The sequence below is a fragment of the Rhinolophus sinicus genome, chromosome 3 (genome assembly GCF_057876585.1).
Source record: "Rhinolophus sinicus isolate RSI-liver-muscle chromosome 3, RSI-T2T, whole genome shotgun sequence".
NCBI classification, from domain to species: Eukaryota; Metazoa; Chordata; class Mammalia; order Chiroptera; family Rhinolophidae; genus Rhinolophus; species Rhinolophus sinicus.
Window position 1 is genome coordinate 178,901,566 of NC_142503.1, and position 12,884 is coordinate 178,914,449.

Genomic DNA, 12,884 nt, shown 5'->3' on the forward strand with positions numbered 1-12,884 from the left:
TGGTTCTGGTACCTCTAAATTCCAGCTACTTTCTTTAATATCGGCTGCTATCCCTGAAAATTTTTGCTGACTGACCCTCCCCTTCAGTGTCATATGCTGGGAACTTAAGCAGACCCACCTGTCCACTCTCTGCTGGTGAGTTAGGTTGAGGCCAGGTCACCACCCTTCTTGGTAGAGGTCAGCTCTGTCCTAGTACATAAGCTAGAAGAGGTCATGCCTGGCACACAGTAGGGACTAAGAACATTTGGATGGAAAGGTGAATGACTCGTGTTCCGGTTTTACACTTTATCTTTGGGGCATTATCTTCTCATTGCTGAAGGAAAATTCCAGAGCATTTTCTGTGATTGCCATTTAATAGCATGTCACCATGATCTTACTGGGGTGGGGGTGACGGGAGGGGGAGAATGCAGCTTGATCCAAACTTCTTACTAATCTGTATCACCTTTTAGGTTTTTTTTGTTTGTTTGTTTGTTTTTTAATTTATTTTTTTTATTAAATTTATTGGGGTGACAATTGTTAGTAAAATTACATAGATTTCAGGTGTACAATTCTGTATTACATCATCTATAAATCCCATTGTGTGTTCATCACCCAGAGTCAGTTCTCCTTCCATCACCATATATTCGATCCCCCTTACCCTCATCTCCCACCCCCCACCCCCCACCCCCCTTAACACCTTTTAGGTTTTATGGGTAACTGGTTGCCCTGAGAAAATTCCCTCCACCTGTCTCGTCACTTCCCAAAGCCTTTGAAGCCTGTTCTCAGGTTGAGCTGCAGGTGGTAGAGCCCCTTCCTCTTTGGGGCTGGCTGAGCTGGGGGTGGGGCCTGGCAAGATCAGGGCTCTGGTTCTCTGGAGCCACTTCTCTAGGCCCTCACCAGTCTCCTGAGTCTCGAGTGCCACTGTCCTGGTCACCGAGAGCCACTATTGGCCTTTGGCTTGCTCTTTGGACTTGGGACAGGCATCTCAACAACCCCTTGCTTTATCTGCAGAGTGAGGACCGTCCTCGCTAACATTTGGTTCTCAGAAGGCTACTGTGGGGGGGAAGGAAGTTGTGTTCTCAGGGCCTGGATCATTGGCTGGTCTATTTAGGGACTTAATAGAAACACTGACATTCTTTCCTCTCACTGGGCTGTGTTCAGACTTACTGTCCAGAAAGAACTTTGATAAGAGGTGCAGAGTAAATATTTAATCTATTTAATGATGACCCAAACATAAACCCCGTTGCAAATGGTCCTGTTGATGTAAGCATGTCCAAACCTGTAGAGAATGTTTGTAAGAGTTTATTTGAGCCAAACTGACAACGTGCCGGGAAGCAAGATCTCAAAAGCTCCAGAGAATGACAGTTTTGCAGTTCCTTTTATACATTGGTGGGGAAATCTCTATGATTGGATTACAGGCTAGTTTACAAGATTATGTGCTCCCTTGAGGTTGGTGCTGCCTCAGAGGTGTCTGAAAAAGAGGTTTACTCTGGCATTTCAAAGGTGTGTGAGCCTAGATGCACAATGGACAGGGCTTGCTGAAGGCAAAGATAAGTCTTTTTAGAGACCTGGGCATGACTACCCACCATGACCTGCCCAGTGAGGAATTTTATGATCAGATCACTCTGTGAGGTTACTTCGGTCGGATTTATTACAGAACCCCCTTTTCAGCTACATTCCCCTCAGACTTTGCATCATCCCGAGTCTCGGACCATGTCTTTCTGGGACATGGCTGCTTGGTGCCTTGTGGCTCAGCAAGGTTCTGTGGGAAGCGAGCAGGGCTAGGACTGGGAGCATCAGAAGCCCCGATGTGTATGTCACCACCGATGAATTCTGTGATTTCAGCAAGTTGCTTAAACTCAGTGTGGAATGGAGAGGATCGCATGCCCCTCTTCGGACTCTGTTGCCTCATCTTACTTGGGGCATTCTGCTGTTAACTCTTCGGGTGGTTTTGAGGTTCAGATTATACGCTGGATGTACCATGCCTTGAAAACTGAAATATTGTGCAAATACTGGTTTTTAAGTGCACTTAAAAAAAAATACTCTGGACTTGCCCCATAGCACCCCGAAAATAAAAGAGCTTCCCTGTACACAAATCATGTCCTATTTCCTGAAGTGCAACCTTGGATTGCACTTGGATTAAGGACCACACCCTCCGTTTATAGGGCTCTGCATTCTTTCTTTTATAATCAGCTCTTTGTTTCAGAATAAGCTCTGGTGATTCTGGCTATAAGAGCCTCTCCCAGAGCTTCTGGGTTCCAGAGTGTCCTTGCTGATTCGATCCTTTTGAGCTGAGCCATGCTGTGGCTCCACGCGTCCTGAGGAACATTCTGATTCCTTTTGATTCCAAGAAGGGCCTTTTGCCAAGGGTTGGCACGAAGGAGCTTTTCAGTCTATATGTGCCCAGGATGACTCCTCTCTTCGTGTAGTAAAATGGAGGTGGTGGCATAGCACAGAACTGATTCCCCACCATCAGGAGATAGGGCTCAGGAGTGAGAAATGTTCTCCTAAGGTCCTGGTGGTCCTGGCCTTACTTACCACAGAGGTGACAGTGATCAATGGTAGCAAATGGGGACTGGTAGGGTTTGGGCGGTCCTTGTGCAGATGGTGCGTTTTCACTTCCCAGAGTTCCTCTATCTCTTCTTAGGGAAGAGAGGGTGCCCTGTTACCTGCCCCAGGAATGGCTAGCCCTGAATTCTCATGCTACTCCAAAAAAATTCATGACCTTTACTAGGGTGCCCCTACCCTGGGCCAGATCTCTGTTTTTTTTCAAATAACCCACACAGGCCCCTGGCCATCCAGTCTTTATCTCCCTTTGAACTACTTGTCCTGGATTATATTTCTGGCAGCCAGCCTCTCTGTGTCTCCCCAGTTGACAGCATGTAATGTGACAAGTGAGAGTTGGTGAATGACGGATCTCATCCCCTTGGCCTGTCTCTCTCATGAAGCACAACCTTGAATTAGTAGGCACACCCCCATTTATAGGGCTCAGCACTCTTACCTTTACAGCCAGTTGTTGGGAACTATGGTTTCTTTGAGACAATGCACCAGAACCTTTATTTGTTTATTGAACAAATATTTATTGAGCATCTATTCTGTGCCCGTCAACATGCTGAGCTCTGAGAATGCAACAGTAAATGGGAAAGAAAATGTCCCTGAGTTCATGTTTAAGGGAAAAGAGATGAGATGGTAAGGCAGTCTCTTATGGAGCGACTAATGGTAGAAATGTCAGGCTAAGGAGTAGGGGAGGTTACTTCAGGGCAGGATATTGGGAGATATTTTTGTGTAAGTAGGTCCCTGAGTAGCTCCCTAACTGGCGGGGTCAGATCTGATGGTGCTGCTTTCTTGGGCTGGTGTTAATTGTTAGATATGGGCGACTAATAGTTTTCCTGGTGCCAGATTTAGATTTCTTTTTCTTTTCACATTTCTCTCTGGGATCATGAGGCAGGGTTAGCTAACTTATGAAGTTGGCATCTTAAGAAAAAGCTACATGGGGCTCACCCCGCCTGTTTCTGGAGGCACACCCTAAAGTAAGAGGAAGTGGGTCTGGCTCATGGCAGCCCATAAAGGAACAACTCTTCCACAGCCTGTCCATGAGTAATCGCGGGGGTTTGAGGATGACTGCTGAAAACCCGAACGGGAGTACTGTTACCAAGAAAGTCCAGCCAGACTTAGGAGAAACTGTGGGAAAAGTAGAAACATTGTCACATGAATTACTTGTGGAAGTGACAGTGTGTGACATCTTCTGCTTTGGGCTGTCTTACCACCACCATCTGTCAAAAGGCAGGGAGTGGTGAAGTGGATCAGGGCAACAGCACACAGGACAGTAGGGTCCTTGGGTTGGCTGTTGCGTCCTTGTGTCTGGGACAGAGTTGGTGGGAAGTCCCAAAGCATTTGAAGGGAGCTTTCCATGTTGCCTACTTCAAATATGAAAAACATGGAGAAAATGAGGTCTGCACTCTGCCACCTTGGCTGGCCCAGTGGTTTGAAAGACACCCCCTCATTGGGGAAGTGCTGCATGCCCGTGGTCACTGGCCACCAGCACTCAGCAGAGGGACCGTTAAGTGATGAAGCCAGCAGTGATTTGGGCTCTCCGTGAAAGGGGAGGCAGAGGAGGATTCACATCTGCTCTAATGTAGACCTAGACTGCCTCTTTACAGATGTCACCATGAGGACAAGTTCAAGGGGAAGAACCCTGACCCTGAAAAGGGTGAGTGTGTGCACCAGGAGCTTCCTGAGTTGATGATTGAAAATAGGCACAAATATGAGGAGCAGCTAAAAAATACATAAAGCCCTTGGTCAGTATTCCTTTTCATCCTTAATCAAAAACATTCCCTGTAGAACTCAGACCCCTTCCCTAAATGTAGCATCTTCTCTGTTCACAGCCTAGGGTACCTCTGCTCTTCAGCTACCTTGCACCCCCCAAAGATGAGGAGGAAACCCAGCACCAAGGCTGTAGGTCAAGATCAAGGTATATTAGATAGCTTATACGCTTGGTGATGTGAGCTCTTCATGTTGTCTCCTCCCTTACTTTTTAGTATGGTGCTTCCTATCAGTGCTTCACATCTTCAATAAACATTGAGTGCAGGTTTGGGGTGGGGAGTTGATCAGCCTCTTCTCCAGTGGCCTCCATGTGTGATCTTGGGGAACTCTAAGTCTGAGGTCCTCCCTGTGTCATTTCACCTTGCATCTGCTTTCCTTGGATGGTAAACTCTTGCAGTACAGCAAACTGCGCCTGTGCCCAGCGTGTGTGCTGTAGAGAAGACTGGAAATACTGAGCTAGGTTTGAGCTTCTGAGAGTTGTCTCTTTATTCAGAAGACATTTCCCAAGTGCTATGTTTGTTCTTGGCGTTGTGCTGGGCACAGTGTGGGGAGATGTCACACAAAGAAATGTTAGTCAATGTCCCTGTCCTCAAGCTAATTGGAGAGACAACACCCTACATGCAGAAAACCCCAAACTAAACATTACATAAGAACAAGAAATGCCATAAGGTGTAACTACGCAGTAAACAAAAACAGACTAGGGCTGGAGACACCTCTCACCATTGCTTCTTCCATCAGGGGATGTGCTTGAATGATAGAGTTGAGCATATAAAACTGGAGGAATTGTCAAGTCTTGGAGGGCAGTGACTTCTATGGCATTTACTCTGTTCAAGGGATATGGAGTCAGACAGTCGTAGGTTTGAATCTCTGTTTTGCCATTAGAAAAAAGCTGAGTGAGCTTGGGCAAATGACAGATGTTTTCTCATCTGTAAAAATCAAGCCAGGAATAATGATGCCAACTTTAGAGGGTGGTTGTGAGGCCTTAAATGAAATAACATGTGAAAAAATCATTTGGCATGCTGCCTGGCACATAGTAGGTGCTCATGATGTATTAGTTTCCTTCCTTCTAGTTTGGATCAAGGCCTGAGCATTTAGCCTAAAGGTTAAGATACAGACTCGAGTACAGATGACCTGAGCTTGAAGTACAGCTTTATCACTTACTCTTATATGACCTTGGGAAAGCTACTTAAATGGCAGTTTCCTCAATTTCAAAATAGGGAGGGAGGGTGGGAAGGGGGGAGAGAGAGAGAGAGAGAGAGAGACTTAGGATAGTGTGTGTGGCATGGCGAGCACAATGTATCTATCAGCTGTTACTGCTATTCTTACTTAGAAATCAATCACTGTACGCTATCCTAATTTCAGTTGCTGCTGCTTCCTGCATTTCCCTAACCTCTTTCCCCCAAAGGTCTGAGGAAATCCAAGCATGTCAAAGGGTAGTATAAACCACCAGCATAATCACAGGTTTGAGGACAAACCCTGTGACTGGGGCGGGAGCTCTCAGGAAGTCTAGACTTGACCATTTGACCCTGTTCCCTAAATTCTTAGAGACCGAAGCTTAGCCTTTTACATCCGTAAACCTTTTCATGAGTGATTTTCCCCCCAAATCAATGGGACTATTTTTGTTCCTAAAGGTGTGCTACCTCCTTAATCCTGAGCTGGCCTTTTCAAAAGAAGCCCAGGGCTTGGATTTGGGGATTTCAAAACTACTATCAAATGAGCATGCTTTGTATGCACATTACTGCTTAGCCTGGCGTTTGTCTAGGAGCTGCCTGGCGTTCCTACGTGGACGGAGGCTTGTTTTCCATGATTAAACAAACTGTTGTTCAACTTCAGTTTTTCAGTGCCCTGGCAGCCACCTTGTTCTCCTTGCTTCTTTCTGGGGCATCCACAGACTGAGTCCCAGGACTGCCTCTGAGCCTCCTCCACACATCCAAAGGTGACTTTCCTGCAGAGCACCTTCACTCTAACCTAGGCCCTTACATGTGGAATCCTGGAGCCCCTGTTGGTACATCATTTGGCCCAGATTATTCACTGCAGGTATAAGCAAACGTCTAAGTGACACCAAAGAGAGAGAAAGAAGGGGTATTCATAGGATGAGAAAGGTGTATTAGAGTGTGCAAGCATGCCGTCATTGCGCCATCTTTGTGGTGCTTCTGTGGTGGCCTTGTTGGTGGCTGTGCTGTCCATGCCTGAGACACAGTGTCAAGCACACAGTGCCAGGAGTGTGTGGCATGTTTTTGTATGGAATGGAATCTAGGCATCCTGCATTTTTAGCACATTTTAGTGCCCATAAATTCTGTATGGACTCAAATAACCCTTTATACGCTAGCATTTTCTTATATTTATCTATGTAGCTTAAGTTTTCCTCAGCCGTGGTACTCTGTGAACCTTTCAGCCGTGGTACTCTGTGAACCTTAGCTTCAGATTACCATTGCAAATATATATATACAGATGTGTAGATACATGAGGTGTGATAAAAGAATACAGTGAATATTTAAATTAAAAAATTTTTATTAGAATAAAAGACACATTGCCATTAATCCCCCTCAAAATACTCCCCCTTGCTTTGAACACACTTATCCCATCATCCTTGCCATTTTCTGAAGCAGTTCTGGAAGTCCTCTTTCCTGAGTGTTTTTAGTTGTGCTGTCGTGGCTGCCTCGATATCCTGAATCATTTTGACTTTGGGAAAGAGTTAGAAGTCACACGGTGTCAGATCCAGTGGATAAGGTGGATGAGGACACACCATAATGTTTTTATTTGACCGAAATTGCTGTACTAGAAGCAAGCGATGTGTGACATGAAGTCTTTCCGTTGTGATCACAAAATGTGGTGAATGCTGCTGCCATGTGCCATCCGCTGCCACGTGCCATCCAACAGAAAGGCAGGGATCTTCAATATGGGAAGTGGCAAACCTTAATAACAGTGTGTGACAAGTTTCAACTTGTTTGGTACCATTAGTCAGGTGTGAGCTACGGTTGAGAGAAAGTGTGTTTTAAAGTGAGCCCTAAATCATCCTCTTTATAGTGGAATCATAATATTCCACTGTAAAGAAATTGTACCACAATTTCTTTATCTAGTTGTCTATTGATGGACACTTAGGTTGCTTGCATATCTTGGCAATTGCAAATAGTGCTGCAGTGAATGTAGGGGTGCATATATTTTTTCAAATTAGAGTTTTGGATTTCTTTGGATAAATACCCAGAAGTGGAATTGCTGCGTCATAAGGTAGTTCTATTTTTAATTTTTTGAGAAAACTCCATACTGTTTTCCATAGTGGCTGCACCAATTTTCAGTCCCACCAACAGTGCATAAGAGTTCCCTTTTCTCCACATCCTCGCCAACACATGTTGTTTGTTGATTTATTGATGATAGCCATTCTGACAAGTGTGAGCTGATATCTCATTGTGGTTTTAATTTGCATTTCTCTGATCATTAGTGGTTTTGAGCATCTTTTCATGTCTATTGACCATCTGTATGTCCTCTTTGGAGAAATGTCTATTCACCTCCTCTGCCCATTTTCTAATTGGATTGTTGGTTGTTTTTTTTTTTTTTTTTTTGTTCAATCATGTTTTTTTAAATAGCAAACTTCCTCTGAGAGCCTTGCCTAGATTTAAATTTCCAGACAACTATTTCCATGGGTCTGGGCTCAAGGCTCATCGGGAAGGGAAGTAATATTTTTCTAGCATGTCAGTTAACTGCTGCCCATTCATTCAACACGCATTTATTGAGTAAGCCCTGGTTGTGTTTATCAGGCACCAGATTAGTGTTAGAAAAATAACTCAAAACTAAAGGATCAGAGGAGATTAGGGCAAGGAGATCATGCCTAGTTAGGATAATCAGGCAAAACCAATGAAGGAACTGACTTTGAGATGGGCTCTGAAAGATTAAAAGAAGGAGACCGTTCCCAGCAAGGAAGCTGCCTGCACAGAGGTGGAGACTAGATGATGAAAAGGTTGGAATCGTGAATTGTCCCATCTGGCTGGAGTACCATGGACATCGAAGGAAGTAGAGGAGATGAGACTGGAAAGGCAGCTTGAAAGTAGGTGAAGAAAAGCAAGAACAGCAGGCTGAGGGGTTTGGATTGGCGTCCTCCCTCTGACAGGGCTGGCTCCTCAAACAGAGACTTTGGGGTGAGTGCATCTGAATATATCGTACAGGGCGGTGAGGAGAGATCACTGTTGCCTGAAAGGATTAGAGGGCCTGGGACAGGGTGGGTGTGAGAGGACAGAGTCAAGGGTGATGGAGAGGAGAAAGAGCCAAGAGGAGAAGCCGGGAAGGAAGAGGGGGGTGGTTCATGTGACTGCTGTAAATAAACCAAGCATATCTTATGAGTCCGGTTGGCCTCTCCTCTCCTTCCTGTCCCCAGGGCTCTGTGAGAGCAGAGGGTGGAAGGACCAGGCTTACAGATGGGGAGTGAGCGCCTCCTTGGTGTAAAGCATTCTGCTGAACAGTCCATTCGTAGGATCCTCTGGATGACCCTGGGAGCTAGACAGTATAACTAGGTAGTATTGCCTTCCTTTGCAGATTAGGAAATAGGCACAAAGCAGTGAACGAACTTTGCCCAAGGTTAGGTGTCTAGTAACTGGTAGAGCTGGGATTTAGGCTCAGATCCTCCCGACCCTAACCACAGTTTCAGAGTGAAGATGTCTCCGAGGAATGTTGAGGTAGAAGGAAGAAGGTGAGGGGTTCATTTAAAAATGAACAACATGGGGGAGAGCCCCAGAGTAGGTCATAGGGACATCAAGTTTGAAGTAAGCCTTCAAGCTGGGGGACTCTGCTGCAGAGAAAACTGCTGACCCAATAAGGGGACATTTGTGACCCTTAGTGCCAGGGAGCCAGTTCCTAGGAGCCCTGAAATCCAAGAGAACAGGCCCAACTCTGACCTAGAGACTGTGCCCAGGGGAAAAGAATGAGGCAATAGGGGCCCTGATCTGGGGCTGAGAGTGGGCTCCCTTTTCTCAGAATAGCAGGTATGCCTGGAGGAGGAATGTACCGAGGAGGAATGAGGTCGGATGGGTGAGAACCTGTTTGCTGAGGTGGTTACCTCCTACCAAGAAGAGCAAGGTCCATCTTTGGTCTGAGTCAGGAGGATGAGGTGCCTGGGATCCTAGGAAAGGGCCCAGATGGAACCCTTATTTCCGTCCCTGTTACATTAGGACCAAAGCCATCACCATGGTGTTGACATAGAGCTCACTGCCTTTTATGGAGGCCCCAGGGTCCTCCCTTGATGGTCTGGGTGTATTCTTGACCAGGCAGCACTGGGGAGGGCAGCTTTGTGCCAGGGTTCTGCTTTAATTGTGACTCTGGACTTTGTCGAGTGTCCTGTTGTGGATGGTGATGGGGACAGTGGTTCTGCAGCTCTCAGAGCCGATAGAACATATGTGTTGTTTTTGTGTAGTGAGTTAAGTGTGGGAATCTTACACCAGAAGCAGCCAGTTGGTTTAGTTTTGCTCTGCCAAATGCATGAGCCAAGCAATACATTACACAAAGTATGGCTTCTTCCTGTTACTCAAAGCCCTCAGGCTGCACAGATGTTTTTAATGGTGACATTTGCTCTGGAAGTGCTCATGACCACTGATGTAACAATGCTTAGAAATCACCTTTGAATTTGCAGAAAGAGCAAAAATGAAATAGAAAATGAAAACTGACTCTCCTTGGGCCAGCCCGGTGGCTCAGGTGGTTGGAGCTCCGTGCTCCTAACTCTGAAGTCTGCCGGTTCGATTCCCACATGGGCCAGTGGGCTCTCAACCACAAGGTTGCCGGTTCAACTCCTCGAGTCCCGCAAGGGATGGTGGGCTGTGCCCCCTGCAACTAGCAACGGCAACTGGACCTGGAGCTGAGCTGCGCCCTCCACAACTAAGACTGAAAGGACAACAATTTGACTTGGAAAAAAAGTCCTGGAAGTACACATTGTTCCCCAATAAAAAGTCCTCTTTCCCTTCCCCAATAAAATCTTTAAAAGAAAAAGAAAACTGACTCTCCCAATCTGCCTCTCCATTATTATTTCTCAAGGCAGAAGATTGCTGGCAATTAGGTGATCTTATGTCAGGGTCCTTTCGGGAATGAAAGAATCACAAAACCTTGGATGATGTCCCATAACTTTCCTCATTCTTGCAAAAGGGACCCTCTGGGATTCTATTTAACTTCTAGATCTCTAACTTCAAAGCATTTAGGAGGCCAGCTACGACCTGTAGTGGACCCACGTTCCCAGCTATCAAGGTTGCATTTGCCCCTCTGTCTGTGTCTGGTTTTTACCTTCAAAGTCTTGCAGATCAACAGTTAAGAAGCCAGACTCGACTCTGACACATCAGCGTGGCCGAGGATCAGATCAAGTTCCGAGGCCTCTTCTGAAGAGGCCTACTCACTTGGGCCTTTCTCAAGACTCTTAGCCTAGGAGGACATTGCCAGGCCCAGTGCAGGAAGTGCTGGCCTGAGAAGCCAAGAGATCTGTTTTCTCATCTCAGCGCTGCTAGAACTCTGTATGACCCTGTACAAGTCACTTAACCTGTAGAGCTCAACCTCACTTAACCTCCATTTGGCCCTCTAATAATCAGGTTGTAATAGAGGATGACAAAGGAACTTTCAAACTATAACATTCTATAATTTCAACACACAAATACCACCTTTTGTGTTATCATTCTTATCTTTGTTTTAAATCCCTTCTGCTCCCACCAGATTGATTAGAACGCTCCTTAAAGGCAGGGACCCTGCCATATACATCTTGGTACGTCCTCATATATCCTAGCAGAATACTTTTCACATAGTAGATGCTTTAAAGAACTGTTTGATTGATTGATTATACAATGGCATACATTGGAAGAACCCTGCACTGAGCCTATTGATGATGACTTGTGAACATTCCAGAGCTGAGAACCACTAGTGACCATCCCGGCCACTCAGGCTGGAAAACCAGTGATCAAGACTGTCAGCAGATTGGCAGCTGATGAATGGTGCTGTAGTGTGGAATGAAAGTAAATTGCAAATCATTCTTTTCTTTTCTTTTTTTAGTTTCAGGTACACAAGACAAAGCAATACTTAGACGTTTATCATTTATATCCCGCACACTGTGTGATCCCCCCTCCCCCCATCCGCTATCCCTCTGACATCGCACAGAGCCATTACATTTCCACTGTCTCTATTCCTAATGCTGTACTCCGCTTCCTGTAACCATATACATACATATATACACATATATATATGTGTGTGTGTGACTATATATATAAAATTATAGTTGGCATTCATTATTGTTCAGCTTCAGGTGTACAGTGCAGAGATCAGGCATCTACATCACCCCTGAGGTGGTCTCCCAAATGGGACACGTGTCCATCGGATACCCTACAATATCTTTACATTATTGATTACGTTCCCCAAATTAATTTTCAAAACCCCATGGCCATCGTGTGGTTACCGACTATTTTCTAAACCCCTCACCTTCCCCCTTATCCCCACCCCCCGACCATCTAGCAACCCTCAGTTTTTCCTCTATGTCTCCAAAACTGTTTCTGATTAATTCATTCACTTATTCTTTTCTTTAGATTCCACATATAAGTGAGATCATATGGTATTTGTCTTTCTCTGTCTGACTTATTTCATTTAACATAATGTTCTCTAGGTCCATCCATGTTGTTGCAAATGGTAAGATTTCTTTCTTCTTTATGTTTGCGTAATACTCCATTGTATAAATGTACCACAGTTTCTTAATCCAGTCATCTACCGATGGGCATGTCGGTTGTTTCCAGGTCTTGGCTATTGTGTATAGTGCTGCAATAAACATAGGAGTGCATAAAGTTTTTTGAATTAGAGTTTTGGATTTCTCCAGATAGATACCCAGGAGTGGAATTGCTGGGTCATAAGGTAGTTCCATTTTCAGATTTTTGAGATACCTCCATACTATTTTCCATAGTGGCTGCACCAATCTGCATTCCCACCAACAGTGCACAAGCGTTCCCTTTTTTCCACATCTGCGCCAGCACTTGTTTGTTGATTTATTGATGACAGCCATTTTGACTGGGGTGAGGTGGTATCTCATTGTTTTTATTTGCATTTCTCTGATGGTTAGTGAATTCATGGCTAAATACTTAAATGTATTATGAGAATAATTTGTATTAATTTCAATATATTTACTAGTTATATAAGCACTTTAAAATTAAAACATACTCTTAATTTTATTAGAATTTGTTTTTACATATAGCATATATGACGTCTTCTAAATAAAAAACTAAGTATTTAAAAAAAAAAAAAGAAAGTAAATTGCTTCTCTACCTGTAGTTTCTTTCGGTACAATAAAGGAAATGTGGGACCTTAAGACAATGAACTTACTTATCTTCCTTCACTCTTGGAATTTGAAGCTTGCCTGAATTCTCAGGCTGTTTTTCAATTTCTGCTTTGGTATTACATGTGGCAAAAGGGCTTTGGGAGTTGTGTCACAGCTTGTCACTACTGAATCAAGGCATTTGTGGCCTCAGAAACACCCAAGTCCCATTATCTGTCAGGTCACTGGAGTTTGAACTCCAAGGCAGATATGAGATATTTTCATTTGTTGGTGTGTGTGTGTGTGTGTGTGTGTGTGTGTGTGTGTG

General features: G+C 44.7%; 1 protein-coding gene across 1 annotated transcript in view; it reads left to right on the plus strand.

Moving 5' to 3' along the window:
* Positions 1–12,884, plus strand: part of FLVCR2 (FLVCR choline and putative heme transporter 2) — a 53,372-nt gene that overhangs the window by 12,866 nt on the left and 27,622 nt on the right. The window lies entirely within an intron of this gene.